The sequence below is a fragment of the Arachis stenosperma genome, chromosome 1 (assembly GCF_014773155.1).
Source record: "Arachis stenosperma cultivar V10309 chromosome 1, arast.V10309.gnm1.PFL2, whole genome shotgun sequence".
NCBI lineage: Eukaryota > Viridiplantae > Streptophyta > Magnoliopsida > Fabales > Fabaceae > Arachis > Arachis stenosperma.
In genome coordinates, this window is record NC_080377.1 from 112,873,397 (window position 1) to 112,885,901 (window position 12,505).

Below are 12,505 nucleotides of genomic sequence, written 5' to 3' on the forward strand. Positions count from 1 at the left end.
AATGCAATTAATATTGTTCTTCTATTCAATTCCGCTTGTTCTTGTTCTAAGATATCACTTGTTCTTCAACTTGATGAATGTGATGATCCGTGACACTCATCATCATTCTCACCTATGAACGTGTGCCTGACAACCACCTCCGTTCTACCTTAGATTGGGTGAATATCTCTTGGATTCCTGATACACGATGCATGGTTGATCGCCTGACAACCGAGTGCTCGCCTGACAACCGAGCCAGCCATTCCGTGAGATCAGAGTCTTCGTGGTATAGGCTAGAACTGATGGCGGCATTCAAGAGAATCCGAAAGGTCTAACCTTGTCTGTGGTATTCTGAGTAGGATTCAATGATTGAATGACTGTGACGTGCTTCAAACTCCTGAGGGTGGGGCGTTAGTGACAGACGCAAAAGAATCAATGGATTCTATTCAGGCCTGATCGAGAACCGACAGATGGATAGCCGTGCCGTGACAGGGTGCGTTGAACATTTCCACTGAGAGGATGGGAGGTAGCCACTGACAACGGTGAAACCCTTGCATAAGCTTGCCATGGAAAGGAGTAAGAAGGATTGGATGAAGACAGTAGGAAAGCAGAGAGACGGAAGGGACACAGCATCTTCATGCGCTTATCTGAAATTCCCACCAATGAATTGCATAAGTATCTCTATCTTTATCTTTATGTTTTATTCATCATCTATACCCATTTGAGTCTGCCTGACTAAGATTTACAAGATGACCATAGCTTGCTTCATACCAACAATCTCCGTGGGATCGACCCTTACTCGCATAAGGTTTATTACTTGGACGACCCAGTGCACTTGCTGGTTAGTTGTGCGAAGTTGTGTCTATGCCATGGTATTGAACACCAAGTTTTTGGGGTTCATTACCGGGGATTATGAGAGTTGTGAAAAGTACTGTTCACAATTTCGCGCACCAAGTTTTTGGCGCCGTTGCTGGGGATTGTTGAGTTTGGACAACTGACGGTTCATCTTGTTGCTTAGATTAGGTATTTTTCTTCAGAGTTCTTAAGAACGAATTCTAGTGTTTCAAGGTGATGATCTTATCATCACCAAAGCTGATTGATTCTCATCAATTGAGCTCTTGAATGCAATGTCCTGCTGAAGCTTGGCTATTCATGTCTAATTCCTTTAGACTGAAGCTTTAGACTAACATTGCATGATTCCTAGAATTCTCATTAAGAATTTTGATACCTTTATTTTCTTTTCCACTTAATTTTCGAGAAATCCAAAAAAAAATTACAAAATCATAAAAAACCAAAAATATTTTATGTTTCTTGTTTGAGTCTAGTGTCTTATTTTAAGTTTGGTGTCTTGCATGCATTGTTTATTTGATCTTGGTCCTATTTTCAAGACAATAATACAGAGAACTGAAGATTCAGTACATGCAGCAGAGGAATTATACAGAAAAAGCTGGGCATTCAAAACGCCCAGTGAAGAAGGACAGACTGGCGTTTAAACGCCAGCCAAGGTGCCTGGTTGGGCGTTTAACGCCCAAAAAGGTAATGCATTGGGCGTTAAACGCCAGAATGTGCACCATTCTGGGCGTTTAACGCCAGGATGGCACAAGGGGGAGGATTTTGTTTTCAAATCAATTTTTTTTCAAGTTTTCAAAAGTTTTTCAAAATCAAATCTTTTTCAAATCATATCTTTTCAATCAAATGTTTTCAAAATCAATTTCTTTCCTTTTTCAAAGATACTTGCTATCAATTAATGATTTGATTCAACATTTCAAGTATGTTGCCTTTTCTGTTAAGATAGGTTTAATGTTTGAATCATATCTTTTCTTGATAGCCAAGTTATTAATTTTTAAAATCAAATCTTTTTAAAATTGTTTTCAAATCATATATTCTCAATCATATCTTTTTAATCACATCTTTTTCAAAACAGTTTTCAATCATATCTTTTTGATTTCTAATTTCAAAGTCTTTTTCAAAAATTATTGGATTTCTTTCCCACTCTTGATTTTCGAAAATCAATTAAAGTTTTTCAAAATTTTTTTAAAAAAAATCTTTTTAACTTAATTTTCGAAAAAGCTCTTCCCCTCTTCTCACATCCTTCTATTTATGGAGTACCACTCCTCCTCAATGCACAATTCGAACTCCATTTGACTAAGTTCGAATTCTTCTCCTTCTTCCTTCTATTTTTTTTTCTTCTCTGACACCTCAAGGAATCTCTATACTGTGACATAGAGGATTCCACATTTTCTTGTTCTCTTCTCTTTCATATGAGCAGAAACAAAGACAAAAGCATTCTTGTTGAAGCTGATCCTAAACCTGAAAGGACCTTGAAGCGAAAGCTAAGAGAAGCTAAGGCACAACTCTCTGTAGAGGACCTAACAGAAATCTTCAAAGAAGAACACATGACAGCCGAAAACAACAACAATGCCAACAATGTAAGGAAGGTGCTGGGTGACTTTACTGCACCTACTCCCGACTTCTATGGGAGAAGCATCTCTATCCCTGCCATTGGAGCAAACAACTTTAAGCTTAAGCCTCAATTAGTTTCTCTAATGCAACAGAATTGCAAGTTCCATGGACTTCCATTGGAAGATCCTCATCAGTTTTTAGCTGAATTCTTGCAAATCTGTGACACTGTCAAGACTAATGGGGTTGACCCTGAGGTCTACAGACTCATGCTATTCCCTTTTGCTGTAAGAGACAGAGCTAGAACATGGTTGGACTCACAACCTAAAGAAAGCCTGGACTCATGGGAAAAGCTAGTCAATGCCTTCTTGGCAAAGTTCTTTCCACCTCAAAAATTGAGTAAGCTTAGAGTGGAAGTCCAAACCTTCAGACAGAAGGATGGAGAATCCCTCTATGAAGCTTGGGAAAGATACAAACAATTGATCAGAAAATGTCCTTCTGACATGCTTTCTGAATGGAGCATCATAGGTATTTTCTATGATGGTCTCTCTGAACTATCCAAGATGTCTTTGGATAGCTCTGCTGGAGGATCTCTTCATCTGAAGAAGACGCCTACAGAAGCTCAAGAACTAATTGAAATGGTTGCAAATAACCAATTCATGTACACTTCTGAAAGGAATCCTGTGAACAATGGGACTAATCAGAAGAAAGGAGTTCTTGAGATTAATACTCTGAATGCCATTCTGGCTCAGAACAAGATATTGACTCAACAAGGTTTCAACAACAATAATGGTGGAAGAAACAGGTTTAGCAATGGCAAGCCTTTTCCATCATCTTCTCAGCAACAGACAGAGAGTTCTAAGCTGAGTAACTCTGACTTAGCAACCATGGTCTCTGATCTAATCAAAATCACTCAAAGTTTCATGACTGAAACAAGGTCCTCCATTAGAAATTTGGAGGCACAAGTGGGACAGCTGAGCAAGAAGATTACTGAACTCCCTCCTAGTACTCTTCCAAGCAATACAGAAGAAAATCCAAAAGGAGAGTGCAAGGCCATCAACATGGCCAAATTTGGAGAGGAAGGAGAGGAGGTGAACGCCACTGAGGAAGACCTCAATGGGCGTGCACTAGCCTCCAATGAGTTCCCTAATGAGGAACCATGGGAATCTGAGGCTCAAAATGAGACCATAGAGATTCCATTGGACTTACTTCTGCCTTTCATGAGCTCTGATGAGTATTCCTCCTCTGAAGAGGATGAGTATGTCACTGAAGAGCAAGTTGCTAAATACCTCGGAGCAATCATGAAGCTAAATGACAAGTTATTTGGAAATGAGACTTGGGAGAACGAACCTCATTTGCTCACCAAAGAACTGGATGACTTGTCTAGGCAGAAATTACCTCAAAAGAGACAAGACCCTGGGAAGTTCTCCATACCTTGTACCATAGGCACATTGACCTTCAAGAAGGCCCTGTGTGACTTAGGGTCAAGTGTAAACCTCATGCCTCTCTCGGTAATGGAGAAGCTAGGGATCTTTGAGGTACAAGCTGCAAGAATCTCACTAGAGATGGCAGACAATTCAAGAAAACAAGCTTATGGACTTGTAGAGGATGTTCTGGTGAAAATTGAAGACCATTACATCCCTGCTGATTTCATAGTCCTAGAAACTGGGAAGTGCATGGATGAATCTATCATCCTTGGCAGACCCTTCCTAGCCACAGCAAAGGCTGTGATTAATGTTGATAGAGGTGTACTGATCATTCAAGTGAATAAAGAATCCTTTGTGTTTAAGGCTCAAGGATATCCCTCTGTCACCATGGAGAGGAAGCATGAAGAGCTTCTCTCAAATCAGAGTCAAACAGAGCCCCCACAGTCAAACTCTAAGTTTGGTGTTGGGAGGCCACAACCAAACTCTAAGTTTGGTGTTGAACCCCCACATTCAAACTCTAAGTTTGGTGTTGGGAGGTTCCAACATTGCTCTGAGCATCTGTGAGGCTCCATGAGAGCCCTCTGTCAAGCTACTGACATTAAAGAAGCGCTTGTTGGGAGGCAACCCAATGTTATATTTTATATATTTTCCTTTGTTATTTTATGTTTTCTGTAGGTTGATGATCATGAGAAGTCACAAAATCAATTGAAAAAGAAAAAACAGAATGAAAAACAGGAAGAAAAACAGCACACCCTGGAGGAAGAACCTACTGGCGTTTAAACGCCAGTAAGGCTAGCAGATGGGCGTTTAACGCCCAGTCTGGCACCATTCTGGGCGTTTAACGCCAGAAAAGGGCACCAGACTGGCGTTAAACGCCAGGAAAGGGCAAGAACCTGGCGTTAAACGCCAGAAATGGGCACCAGCCCGGCGTTTAACGCCAGAATTGGCTAAAAACGCAATTTTGCATGCCATTTGGTGCAGGGATGACTTTTCCTTGACACCTCAGGATCTGTGGACCCCACAGGATCCCCACCTACCCCACCACTCTCTCTTTTCTTCACCAATCACCTCAACACCTCTTCCCCAAAAACCCTTCACCTATCAAATCCCATCCTTCTCTTCACCACTCACATCCATCCTTCATAAAACCCCACCTACCTCACCCTTCAAATTCAAACCACTTTCCCTCCCAAACCCACCCATACATGACCGAACCATGAGCCCCCCTCTCCTATATAAACCCTTCCTCACCCCTTCATTTTCACACAACCTAAACACCACTTCCCCCCCTCTTTGGCCGAACACAAAGCCATTCCCTTCTTCCTCATTTCTTCTTCTTCTACTCTCTTCTTTCTTCTTTTGCTCGAGGACGAGCAAACCTTTTAAGTTTGGTGTGGTAAAAGCAGTGCTTTTTGTTTTTCCATAACCATTTATGGCATCCAAGGCCGGAGAAACCTCTAGAAAGAGGAAAGGGAAGGCAAAAGCTTCCACCTCCGAGTCATGGGAGATGGAGAGATTCATCTCAAGGGTGCATCAAGACCACTTCTATAAAGTTGTGGCCTTGAAGAAGGTGATCCCCGAGGTCCCTTTTTCACTCAAAAAGAGTGAATATCCGGAGATCCGACATGAGATCCGAAGAAGAGGTTGGGAAGTTCTTACCAACCCCATTCAACAAGTCAGAATCTTAATGGTTCAAGAGTTCTATGCCAATGCATGGATCACCAAGAACCATGATCAAAGTGTGAACCCGGATCGAAAGAATTGGCTTACTATGGTTCGGGGAAAATACTTGGATTTTAGTCCGGAAAATGTAAGGTTGGCATTCAACTTGCCTATGATGCAAGGAGATGAACATCCTTACACTAGAAGGGTCAACTTTGATCAAAGGTTGGACCAAGTCCTCACTGACATTTGTGAAGAGGGCGCCCAATGGAAGAGAGATTCAAGAGGGAAGCCAGTTCAACTAAGAAGGCATGACCTCAAGCCCGTGGCTAGAGGATGGTTGGAGTTTATCCAACGCTCAATCATTCCCACTAGCAACCGGTCCGAAGTTACTCTAGACCGGGCCATCATGATTCATAGCATCATGATTGGAGAAGAAGTGGAAGTTCATGAGGTTATAGCCCAAGAACTCTATAAGGTGGCGGACAAGTCCTCCACCTTGGCAAGGTTAGCCTTTCCTCACCTCATCTGTCACCTCTGTTATTCAGTTGGAGTTGACATAGAAGGAGACACCCCCATTGATGAGGATAAACCCATCACTAAGAAAAGGATGGAGCAAACAAGAGACCCCTCTCATCATGAGATCCCTGAGATGCCTCAAGGGATGCACTTTCCTCCACAAGACTATTGGGAGCAACTGAACACCTCCCTAGGAGAATTGAGTTCCAACATGGGACAACTAAGGGTGGAGCACCAAGAACATTCCATCCTCCTCCATGAAATTAGAGAAGATCAAAGAATCATGAGAGAGGAGCAACAAAGACAAGGAAGAGACATCGAGGAGCTCAAGCACTCCATAAGATCTTCAAGAGGAAGAACAAGCCGCCATCACTAAGGTGGACCCGTTCTTTAATCTCCTTGTTCTTTATTTTTCTGTTTTTCGAATTTTCATGCTTATGTTTATCCATGTTTGTGTCTTATGATCATTAGTGTCTTAGTGTCTATGCCTTAAAGTTATGAATGTCCTATGAATCCATCACCTTTCTTAAATGAAAACTGTTTTTAATCACAAAAGAACAAGAAGTACAGGATTTCGAATTCATCTTTAAAACTAGCTTAATTAGTTTGATGTGGTGGCAATACTTTTTGTTTTCTGAATGTATGCTTGAACAGTGCATATGTCTTTTGAATTTGTGGTTCATGAATGTTGGCTCTTGAAAGAATGATGAAAAAGGAGACATGTTACTGAGGATCTGAAAAATCATAAAAATGATTCTTGAAGTAAGAAAAAGCAGTGAATACAAAAAAAAAGAAGGAGAAAAACGAAAAAAAAGGGAGAAAGAAAAAGAAAAGAAAAAGAAAGAAATAAAGTTGTGATCCAAGGCAAAAAGAGTGTGCTTAAGAACCCTGGACACCTCTAATTGGGGACTTTAGCAAAGCTGAGTCACAATCTGAAAAGGTTCACCCAATTATGTGTCTGTGGCATGTATGTATCCGGTGGTAATACTGGAAGACAGAGTGCTTTGGGCCACGGCCAAGACTCATAAGTAGCTGTGTTCAAGAATCAACATACTTAACTAGGAGAATCAATAACACTATCCAAAATTCTAAGTTCCTAGAGAAGCCAATCATTCTAAACATCAAAGGAATAAGTGAGATGCCAAAACTGTTCAGAAGCAAAAAGCTACAAGTCCTGCCCATCTAATTATAATTAATATTCATTGATATTCTGGAATTTATAGTATATTATCTTCTTTTTATCCTATTTGATTTTCAGTTGCTTGGGGACAAGCAACAATTTAAGTTTGGTGTTGTGATGAGCGGATAATTTATACGCTTTTTGGCATTGTTTTTAGGTAGTTTTTAATAGGTTCAAGCTACTTTTAGGGATGTTTTCATTTGTTTTTATGATAAATTCACATTTTTGGACTTTACTATGAGTTTGTGTGTTTTTCTGTGATTTCAGGCAATTTCTGGCTGAAATTGAGGGACTTGAGCAAAACTCTAATAGGAGGCTGACAAAGGACTGCTGATGCTGTTGTAAACCTTAGGCTGACATACTTTGCCCAAGATTTGATGGCCCAAACCGGTGTTCAAAGTCACCTTCAGAAATTCCAGCGTTAAACGCTGGAACTGGCACCAAAGTGGGAGTTAAACGCCCAAACTGGCACAAAAACTGGCGTTTAACTCCAAGAAGAGTCTCTACCCGAAAATGCTTCATTGCTCAGCCCAAGCACACACCAAGTGGGCCCGGAAGTGGATTTTTATGTCATTTACTCATCTTTGTAAACCTTAGGCTACTAGTTTTCTATAAGTAGGACCTTTTACTATTGTGTTATCATCTTTTGATCATGTTTTTATGATTGAACCCTCTTTGGGAGGCTGGCCATTCGGCCATGCCTAGACCTTGTTCTTATGTATTTTCAACGGTGGAGTTTCTACACACCATAGATTAAGGTGTGGAGCTCTGCTGTACCTCGAAGTATTAATGCAATTACTATTGTTCTTCTATTCAATTCCGCTTGTTCTTGTTCTAAGATATCACTTGTTCTTCAACTTGATGAATGTGATGATCCGTGACACTCATCATCATTCTCACCTATGAACGTGTGCCTGACAACCACCTCCGTTCTACCTTAGATTGGGTGAATATCTCTTGGATTCCTGATACACGATGCATGGTTGATCGCCTGACAACCGAGTGCTCGCCTGACACCGAGCCAGCCATTCCGTGAGATCAGAGTCTTCGTGGTATAGGCTAGAACTGATGGCGGCATTCAAGAGAATCCGGAAGGTCTAACCTTGTCTGTGGTATTCTGAGTAGGATTCAATGATTGAATGACTGTGACGTGCTTCAAACTCCTGAGGGCGGGGCGTTAGTGACAGACGCAAAAGAATTAATGGATTCTATTCCGGCCTGATCGAGAACCGACAGATGGATAGCCGTGCCGTGACAGGGTGCGTTGAACATTTCCACTGAGAGGATGGGAGGTAGCCACTGACAACGGTGAAACCCTTGCATAAGCTTGCCATGGAAAGGAGTAAGAAGGATTGGATGAAGACAGTAGGAAAGCAGAGAGACGGAAGGGACACAGCATCTTCATGCGCTTATCTGAAATTCCCACCAATGAATTGCATAAGTATCTCTATCTTTATCTTTATGTTTTATTCATCATCTATACCCATTTGAGTCTGCCTGACTAAGATTTACAAGATGACCATAGCTTGCTTCATACCAACAATCTCTGTGGGATCGACCCTTACTCGCGTAAGGTTTATTACTTGGACGACCCAGTGCACTTGCTGGTTAGTTGTGCGAAGTTGTGTCTATGCCATGGTATTGAACACCAAGTTTTTGGGGTTCATTACCGGGGATTATGAGAGTTGTGAAAAGTACTGTTCACAATTTCGCGCACCACTTTCCTAGCCACAGCAGGAGCTGTGATAGATGTCAACAGAGGTGAATTAGTCCTTCAATTGAATGGGGACTACCTTGTGTTTAAGGCACATGGTCATCCCTCTGTGACAAAAGAGAGTAAGCATGAAGAGCTTCTCTCAGTTCAGAGTCAAGAAGAGCCCACACAGTCAAACTCTAAGTTTGGTGTTGTGAGGCCACAACCAAACTCTAAGTTTGGTGTTAAGATCCCATATCCAAACTCTAAGTTTGGTGTTGGGACTACACAACATTGACCTGATCACCTTGTGGCTCCATGAGAGCCACTGTCAAGCTATTGACATTAAAGAAGCGCTTGTTGGGAGGCAACCCAATTTTATTTATCTAATTTTTATTTTATTTTATTTTGTGTTTTATTAGGTACATGATCATGAGGAGTCACGAAAAAATCATAAAAATTAAAAACAGAGTCAAAAACAGCAGAAGAAAAAATCGCACCCTGGAGGAAGCACAGGCTGGCGTTCAACGCCAGTAAGATGCATCTAGCCGGCATTCAACGCCAGAACAGAGCATCATTCTGGCGCTGAATGCCAGAAACAAGCAACATTCTGGCGCTGAACGCCAGGAATGTGCCCAGAGAAGAAAAACTGGCGCTGAACGCTAGTAACAAGCATGAAACTGGCGTTCAACGCCAGAAACATGCTTTACATGGGCGTTGAACGCCCAGAATGTGGACCAATGGGCGTTTAAACGCCAGAATGGTGTGCAAAGGCATTTTACATGCCTATTTGGTGCAGGGATGGAATTCCTTGACACCTCAGGATCTGTGGACCCCACAGGATCACCTCAGGATCTGTGAACCTCACAGGATCCCCATCTACCTCGCCCTCTATCTCTCCATTCATGGTCATCCCTTCTGTTTTTCATTCACCACCCACATTTATCCACTCTTCCCCATACACCCCACCTACCTTTACAATTCAACTTCTCTTTCCCACCCAATCCCACCCATATAGCCGATTCCATCTCCCCTCACTCTCCTCCATTTTCTTCTTTTTCTTCTTCTTCTCTTCTTTCTTCTCTTGCTCGAGGGCGAACAATATTTTAAGTTTGGTGTGGTAAAAGCATAGCTTTTTTTTTTTTGCTTTTTCATTACCATTAATGGCACCTAAGGCCAGAGAAACCTCAAAGGGAAGACAAAAGCTTCCACCTCTGAGTCTTGGGAGATGGAAAGACTCATATAAAGGGTTTATAGCTCAGTGGTAGAACATGTGGCTGCAAATCAAGAGATCCCTGAGGGGATAAATTGTCCTCCACACAAATATTGGAAGCAACTAAGGGTAGGAACACCAAAATTACTAGGAATCATTCAACAAAAGCAAGGAAGAGACATAGAGGAGCTCAAAGAGCACCATTGGACCTTCAAGAAGGCGCCACCCTCACTCAGGTGGACTCATTCCTTGTTCTTATTTCTTTCTGCTTTTCGGTTTTTATGCTGTGTTTATCTATGTTTTGTGTCTCTACTTCATGATCATTAGTAGTGAGTAACTATGTCTTAAAGTTATGAATAATTCCATGAATCCTTCACCTCTCTTAAATGAAAAATGTTTTAATTCAAAAGAACAAGAAGTACATGAATTTCGAATTTATCCTTGAATTTAATTTAATTATATTGATGTGGTGACAATACTTTTTGTTTTCTGAATGAATGCTTGAACAGTGCATATTTTTTATCTTGTTGTTTATGAATGTTAAAACTGTTGGCTCTTGAAAGAATGATGAACAAAGAGAAATGTTATTGGTGATCCGAAAAATCATGAAATTGATTCTTAAAGCAAGAAAAAGCAGTGAAAAGCAAAGGCTTGCGAAAAAAATTGGCGAAAAAAAAAATAGAAAGAAAAAGAAAAAGCAAGCAGAAAAAGCCAATAGCCCTTAAAACCAAAAGGCAAGGGTAAAAAGGATCCAAGGCTTTGAGCATCAAGGGATAGGAGGGCCCAAGGAAATAAAATCCAGGCCTAAGCGGCTAAACCAAGCTGTCCCTAACCATGTGCTTGTGTCATGAAGGTCCAAGTGAAAAGCTTGAGACTGAGTGGTTAAAGTCGTGATCCAAAGCAAAAAGAGTGTGCTTAAGAGCTCTGGACACCTCTAACTGGGGACTCTAGCAAAGCTGAGTCACAATCTGAAAAGGTTCACCCAGTTTTGTGTCTGTGGCATTTATGTATCCGGTGGTAATACTGGAAAACAAAGTGTTTAGGGCCACAGCCAAGACTCATAAGTAGCTGTGTTCAAGAATCAACATGCTTAACTAGGAAAGTCAATAACACTATCCGAAATTCTAAGTTCCTAGAGAAGCCAATCATTCTAAGCTTCAAAGGAAAAAGTGAGATGCCAAAACTGTTCAGAAGCAAAAAGCTACAAGTCCCGCTCATCTAATTATAATTAATATTCATTGATATTCTGGAATTTATAGTATATTCTCTTCTTTTTATCCTATTTGATTTTCAGTTGCTTGGGGACAAGCAACAATTTAAGTTTGGTGTTGTGATGAGCGAATAATTTATACGTTTTTTGGCATTGTTTTTAGGTAGTTTTTAGTAAGTTTAAGCTACTTTTAGGGATGTTTTCATTAGTTTTTATGTTAAATTCACATTTATGGACTTTACTATGAGTTTGTGTGGTTTTCTGTGATTTCAGGTAATTTCTGGTTGAAATTGAGGGACTTGAGCAAAACTCTGAAAAAGGCTGACAAAAGGACTACTGATGCTGTTGGAATCTGACCTCCCTGCACTCGAAATGGATTTTCTGGAGCTACAGAACTCCAAATGGCGCGCTCTCAACGGCGTTGGAAAGTAGACATCCAGAGCTTTCCAGCAATATATAATAGTCCATACTTAATTCGAAAATTAACGACGTAACTTGGCGTTGAACGCCAAGTACATGCTGCTGTCTGGAGTTAAACGCCAGAAAAACGTCATGATCCGGAGTTGAACGCCCAAAACACGTCATAACTTGGAGTTCAACACCAAGAGAAGCCTCAGCTCGTGGATTGATCAAGCTCAGCCCAAGCATACACCAAGTGGGCCCCGAAAGTGGATTTATGCATCAATTACTTACTCATGTAAACCCTAGGAGCTAGTTTATTATAAATAGAACTTTTTACTATCATATTATCATCCTGGATTGTATTTTGAATCCGGTGATCACGTTTTGGGGGCTGGCCATTCGGCCATGCCTGAACCTTTTACTTATGTATTTTCAACGGTGGAGTTTCTGCACACCATAGATTAAGGGTGTGGAGCTCTGCTGTACCTCAAGTTTCAATACAATTACTATTACTTTTTATTCAATTCTCTCTTATTCTTATTCCAAGATATACGTTGCACAACACTTTGATGAATGTGATGATCCGTGACACTTATCATCATTCTCACTTATGAACGCGCGTGATTGACAACCACTTCCGTTCTACCTTAGGCCGGGCGCATATCTCTTAGATTCCCCAACAGAATCTTCGTGGTATAAGCTAGATAGATGGCGGCATTCATGAGGATCCGGAAAGTCTAACCTTGTCTGTGGTATTCCGAGTAGGATCCTGGGAATCCGGAAAGTCTAACCTTGTCTGTGGTATTCCGAGTAGGATTCC

At 41.1% G+C, this 12,505-nt stretch overlaps 1 non-coding gene across 1 annotated transcript; it reads right to left on the reverse strand.

Annotated features, from left to right (window-relative positions):
• Window positions 1-2,780: 2,780 nt before the first annotated feature.
• On the reverse strand, window positions 2,781-2,888 carry LOC130956225 (small nucleolar RNA R71). The gene has a single exon (XR_009077041.1). It is a non-coding gene; the product is annotated as a small nucleolar RNA R71 (small nucleolar RNA).
• Between the last annotated feature and the right edge of the window lie 9,617 nt (window positions 2,889-12,505).